A 7,249-nucleotide genomic window follows, 5' to 3' on the forward strand; every position below is an offset into this window, starting at 1 on the left:
CCTTCTCTATGCATGTGCCCAAAGAATTTCCCACTTACAGTTGTCAGTGGTAGAATAAACTCAATAATATGTATGTACAAGTCATTACAAAGATGACCTGAGGCGGTGAAATTCCAACAAAAACTCACGTTTCACGCGACTGCCAATTACAACATTCAAGCATGTTCATCTGTAGACTTACCGGTGGTTCTACGACATTGAACACAGTGCGTGTTATATAACCGTAAACGTGGGGACAGTGCGTGTTATATAACTAACACTTGGCGACAGTGTTATATAACTGTGTTATATAACTAACACTTGGCGACAGTGCGTGTATATAACTGTAAACGTAGTGCGTATTATATAACTGTAACACTTGGGGACAGTGCGTGTTATATAACTGTAACACTTGGGGACAGTGCGTGTTATATAACTGTAACACTTGGGACAGTGCGTGTTATATAACTGTAAACGTGGGGACAGTGCGTGTTATATAACTGTAACACTTGGGGACAGTGCATGTTATATAGCTAACACTTGGGGACTGTGTTATATAGCTAACACTTGGGGACGGTGCGTGTTATATAGCTAACACTTGGGGACAGTGCGTGTTATATAGCTAACACTTGGGGACAGTGCGTGTTATATAGCTAACACTTGGGGACAGTGCGTGTTATATAGCTAACACTTGGGGACAGTGCGCGTTATATAGCTAAAACTTGGGGACAGTGCGTGTTATATAGTTGTAACACTTGGGGACAATGAATGTTATATAACTAACACTGGGGACGATGTGTGTTATATAGTTGTAACACTTGGGGACAATGCATGTTATATAACCAACGCTGGGGACAATGTGTGTTATATAGTTGTAACACTTGGGGTCAATGTATGTTATATAACTAACACTGGGGACAATGTGTGTTATATAGTTGTAACACTTGGGGACAATGTATGTTATATAACTAACACTGGGGACAATGTGTGTTATATAGTTGTAACACTTGGGGACAATGTATGTTATATAACTAACACTGGGGACAAAGTGTGTTATACAGTTGTAACACTTGGGGACAATGTATGTCATATAACTAACACTGGGGACAATGTGTGTTATATAGTTGTAACATTTGGGGACAATGTATGTTATATAACTAACACTGGGGACAATGTGTGTTATATAGTTGTAACACTTGGACAAATATATATTCTGTATTTTACAACACTTGGACACCATTGTGTGTTTGTGTTTCTTGTATAAGGGAACACAAACGCAAGAAACGAGAACGATCAGATTACATGCATGGAACAGCATTCTTTCAAACAAAAAAAATCGAGAAACAGTTTTAAAATGACACTTCTTGCAGAGCAGGAGAAATTCCAGACTAAAGCGTAATCAATCCGGTAGCAAAAGCAATAAGAATTCAGGAGTGCACGACAACATTTCATATCTTCATGAGAAGCACATACCCACTAGACCAGGTCATCACAACAACTTCCAAAGCATCCACACCATGATGCCTCCCACTTACATCCTCTCTCTCCATGATGCCTCCCACTTACATCCTCTCTCTCCATGATGCCTCCCACTTACATCCTCTCTCTCCATGATGCCTCCCACTTACATCCTCTCTCTCCATGATGCCTCACACTTACACCCTCTCTCTCCATGATGCCTCCCACTTACATCCTCTCTCTCCATGATGCCTCCCACTTACATCCTCTCTCCATGATGCCTCCCACTTACATCCCTCTCTCCATGATGCCTCACACTTACATCCTCTCTCTCCATGATGCCTCCCACTTACATCCTCTCTCTCCATGATGCCTCCCCCATGATGCCTCCCACTTACATCCCTCTCCATGATGCCTCCCCCACTCTACACCCTCTCTCTCCATGATGCCTCCCACTTACACCCTCTCTCCATGATGCCTCTAAACTTTACCCTTCATGATGCTCACCCACTTACACTCTCACTGCTTACATCTCTCTCTCCATGATGCCTCCCACTTACATCCTCTCTCCATGATGCCTCCCACTTACATCCTCTCACCATGATGCCTCCCTCTTACATGCCTCCCTCTACATCCTCTCTCCATGATGCCTCCCAAACTTACATCTCTCTCTCCATGATGCCTCCCACTTACATCCTCTCTCTCCATGATGCCTCCCACTTACATCCTCTCTCTCCATGATGCCTCCCACTTACATCCTCTCTCTCCATGATGCCTCCCACTTACATCCTCTCTCTCCATGATGCCTCCCACTTTACACATCCTCTCTCCATGATGCCTCCCACTTTTACATCTCTCTCTCCATGATGCCTCCCACTTACATCCTCTCTCTCCATGATGCCCCCACTTACATCCTCTTACTCTCTCTCTCACATGCCCTCAAACTTTACATTCCCTCTCACCATGCCTCCCACCACTTCTCTCCCATGATGCCTCCCACCTACACCCCTCTCACCATGATGCCTCCCACTTACATCCCTCTCCATGATGCCTCCCCACCATCCCATCTCTCTCCATGATGCCTCCCACTTACATCCTCTCTCTCCATGATGCCTCCCCACTTCACATCCTCTCCTCTCCCCATGATGCCTCTCCATGATTCTACATCCTCTCTCCATGATGCCTCCCACTTTACATCTCTCTCCATGATGCCTCCCACTTACATCCTCTCTCTCACCATGATGCCTCCCACTTCTGCCCTCCTCTCCATGATGCCTCCCACTTACTTCCTCTCTCTCCATGATGCCTCCCACTTACACCCTCTCACCATGATGCCTCCCCACTTACATCCCTCTCTCCATGATGCCTCCCATTTACATCCCTCTCCCATGATGCCTCTCCTACCCGACATCCCTCTGATGCCCCCCACTTCATCCCTCTCCATGATGCCTCCCACCTTACACCCCTCTCCATGATGCCCCACTTTACATCCCTCTCACCATGATGCCTCCCACTTACATCCTCTCTCCATGATGCCTCCCATCCTCTACATCCTCTCACCATGATGCCTCCCACTTACATCCTCTCCACATGATGCCTCCCACCTCTCTCTCACCATGATGCCTCCCACTTACATCCTCTCTCCATGATGCCTCCCACTCTACATCCTCTCTCTCCATGATGCCTCCCCACTTACATCCTTCTCCTCTCTCCATGATGCTTCTCCCACTTACATCTCTCACCATGATGCCTCCCACCTCTACACCCTCTCTCTCCATGATGCCTCCCACCCTTACACCCTCTCTCACCATGATGCCTCCCACCTCTACACCCTCTCACCATGATGCCTCCCACTTACATCCCCTCTCACATGATGCCACCATCTCTCTCCATGATGCCTCCCCACTCTACATGCCTCCTCTCTCCATGATGCCTCCCTTTACATCCCTCTACATGATGTTCTTCCACTTACATCCTCTCCATGATGCCTCCCATTTACTTAACCTCTCTACATGATGCCTCCCACTTACATCCTCTCTCCATGATGCTCTCCCACTTTACATCCTCTCCATCTCCCATGATGCCTCCCATGATGCCTCCCCACCTCTACACCTCTCTCCATGATGCCTCCCCACTCTACATCCTCTCTCCATGATGCCTCCCCACTTACATCCTCTCTCACCATGATGCCTCACACTTACATCCTCTCTCTCCATGATGCCTCCCACTTACACCCTCTCTCTCCATGATGCCTCCCACTTACATCCTCTCTCACCATGATGCCTCCCACTTACATCCTCTCTCTACATGATGCCTCCCACTTACATCCTCTCTCTCCATGATGCCTCCCACTTACATCCTCTCTCTCCATGATGCCTCCCCACTTACATCCTTCTCCATGATGCCTCACTTTACTTCTAACCGATGCCCTCTCTCCATGATGCCTCCCACTTACATCCTCTCTCTCCATGCCCCACCTCCTCACTTTACATCTCTCTCCATGATGCCTCCCACCTACATCCTCTCTGATGTCCTGCCACCCTCCTCTCCATGATGCCTCCCCACTTACATCCCGACTTAAGATGCCTCTCCATGATCCTCTCCCCACCTCTACACCCTCTGCTTCACCATATCCTCTCCATGACCACTCACCATCCTCTCTCTCCATGATGCCTCCCACTTACATCTCTCTCCATGATGCCTCCCACTTACATGCCTCCCCCTCTCTCCATGATGCCTCCCCACTTACATCTCTCTCTCCATGATGCCTCCCATTTTACATTCCTCAACCATGATGCCTCCCCACTTACACCTCTCTCACCATGATGCCTCCCACTTACATCCCTCTCACCATGATGCCTCCTCTCCATGATGCCTCTCACCTTATGATGCCTCACACTTACATCCTCTCTACATGATGCCTCCCACTTCTACATCCTCTCTCCATGATGCCTCAACCATCCTCTCACCATGATGCCTCCCACTTACATCCTCTCTACATGATGCCTCACACTTACATCCTCTCCATGATGCCTCCCACTTACACCCTCTCACCATGATGCCTCCCACTTTACACCCTCTCTCACCATGATGCCTCCCACTTACATCCTCTCCATGATGCTCCCACTTTATTATCCTCTCTCCATGATGCTCTTCTATGATCCTCTCTACATGATGCCTCACCACTTACATCCTTTCTACATGATGCCTCCCACCTTTACCTCTCTCCATGATGCCACCTACATCCCTTCTCTCTCCATGATGCCTCCCACTTACATCCCTCTCTCCATGATGCCTCCCACCATCCCTCTCACATGATGCCTGCCACCACACTCTCTCCATGATGCCTCCCACTTTACACCCTCTCTCTCCCATGATGCCTCCACCTTCCCACTTACATCCTCTCCATGATGCCTCCCACTTACATCCCTCTACACATGATGCCTCCCACCTACATCCTCTCCATGATGCCTCCCACTTACATCCTCTCTCCATGATCTCCTGCCCCACTTCCATCCCCTCTCACCATGATGCCTCCCACTTACATCCTCTCTCCATGATGCCTCCCACTTACATCCTCTCCATGATGCCTCCCACTTTACATCCTTCTCCCATGATGCCTCCCACTTACATCCTCTCCATGATGCCTTCCCACTTACATCCTCTCTCATGATACATCCACTCTTCCATGCCTCCTAACTTACATCCTCTCTCCAGATGCCTCCCATCCTTCACCATGACCCCCTCATCCTCTCCATGATGCCTCCCACTTACATCCCTCTCTGCATGATCTCCCACTCTCCTCTCCATGATGCCTCCCATCCTTCTCTCCATGACATCCTCCATCTCTCTCCATGATGCCTCCCACTTACATCCTCTCTCTCCATGATGCCTCCCACTTACATCCTCTCTCTACATGATGCCTCCACTTACACCCCTCTCTCCATGATGCCTCACATTTACATCCCTCTCACCATGATGCCTCACACTTACATCCTCTCTCCATGATGCCTGACCCCACTTACACGCCCCCCTCTCTCCATGATGCCTCCCACTTACATCCTCTCACCATGCCATCCTCCATCGCCCTCCATGCCTCATGATGCCACTTACATCCTCTCTCTCTCCATGATGCCTCCCACTTACACCCCTCTCTCCATGATGCCCCACGCCCCACTCTCTCATGCCACCCTCTCCATGATGCCCACTATACCCTCTCACCATGATGCCCCACACTTATCCCTCTCTGCGTGATTGTTCCTCTTCTCTCTCCATGATGATCTCCGACTTACATCTCTCTCCATGATGCCTCCACTTACATCATCTCTCTCCATGATGCCTCCCACTTACACCCTCTTTCCATGATGCCTCACACTTACATCCCCTCTCTCTACATGATGCCTCACACTTACATCCTCTCTCTCCATGATGCCCTCCACTTACATCCTCTCTCTCCATGATGCGTCACACTTACATCCTCTCTGTCCATGATGCGTCATACTTACATCCACTCTCTCCATGATGCGTCACGCTTACATCCTCTCTCTTCGTGATGCCTCACACTTACATCCTCTCTCTCCATGATGCCTCCCACTTACACCCTCTCTCTCTCCATGATGGCTCCCACTTACATCCTCTCTCGCCATGATGCCTCCCACTTTTAGCAATATTCGAGCAATATTCTCGGCTGGGGACACCAGAAATGGGCTGCACCCATTTTACCCATATGGGGAATTGAACCCGGTTCTTCGGCGTGACGAGCCAACGCTTTAACCACTAGGCTACCCCAGTAGAGGGCACACGTAACAAGGAGGACTGTCTAGTGGGGCAAAGTTGAATAGGAAAGGTCCAGATTTCGATTTTGATTGGGGCGAACAAGCACATCTGCCAGGCACCCTGCAGTCATGAGACCATCGGTTCAGGGATCAGGTTGACTACACGGGAACCATGGACTGGAAGAAACGGGGAAGGGATCGGGGTTTGAAGAGTCAAAGTGAGCAAGATCAAAGCAGCCGTCACTATGTGTGAGAGATATCTGGTGGAACTCGAATGTAGCGGTTTGCTGGCAAGCGGGGTGGCCGTCCCTGGAGTTTGCTGCGACACTGAAGCACATGGCACCGCGCAGCTTTGATGTTGACAAGATATGGGTTTGTCATGAACACACCATGTTGTGCTGTGTTTGTTGTGTAGTTGTGCCCTGCATATCCTGAGGTGATTAGCGCGATTGTCGCCTGCACGCTGGAGCCAAGGGGGCTCCCAGGTAGATGAGTTCGGGGCTATGGCTTATTGGGGGATGGGGGATCGGGAGGGGTCGCTACTTTGATGTGGAGTAGGTGGTGGTGTCACGTGCATACTTCACCTATCAAGTATCACCAGATTGACAGCCGTCCTGGACACAGAGCTTAGCGTGTTACAATCCAGCGTGGTGGTAGAGGACTGCTGTAGCTGCAGATGTAGCAGCGTTGCGCAACACAATGGAGGGGTTGGAAGTAGGCGGGGTGGGCGGGTAGTTACATCTTCTTTCAAGAAACTCTGATGCACGTATATCTCTTCGTATGTTTCCGAACGGGACTTGCAAAGTAAGTATCTAAACGACAATTGGGGACCATTACGATGGCCCTCTTCTGACGTTGTGAGCGAGTGGGCCTACTGCTATCTACTGCCATCAATAATACAAGACAGATGAACTTCTTCTTGGAAAGCCATTTGAACATGCCAATGAATCACTTAGTTCACATTTTTCTAAATTATTAAAATGGATGTATCATATACTGTAAAATGAAACGACGTGCAAAAGCAGAATGGCAGACCA

Source organism: Haliotis rubra, unplaced genomic scaffold, assembly GCF_003918875.1.
Source record: "Haliotis rubra isolate DU_JTF1 unplaced genomic scaffold, ASM391887v1 Scf964, whole genome shotgun sequence".
In the NCBI taxonomy this organism is placed as follows: domain Eukaryota; kingdom Metazoa; phylum Mollusca; class Gastropoda; order Lepetellida; family Haliotidae; genus Haliotis; species Haliotis rubra.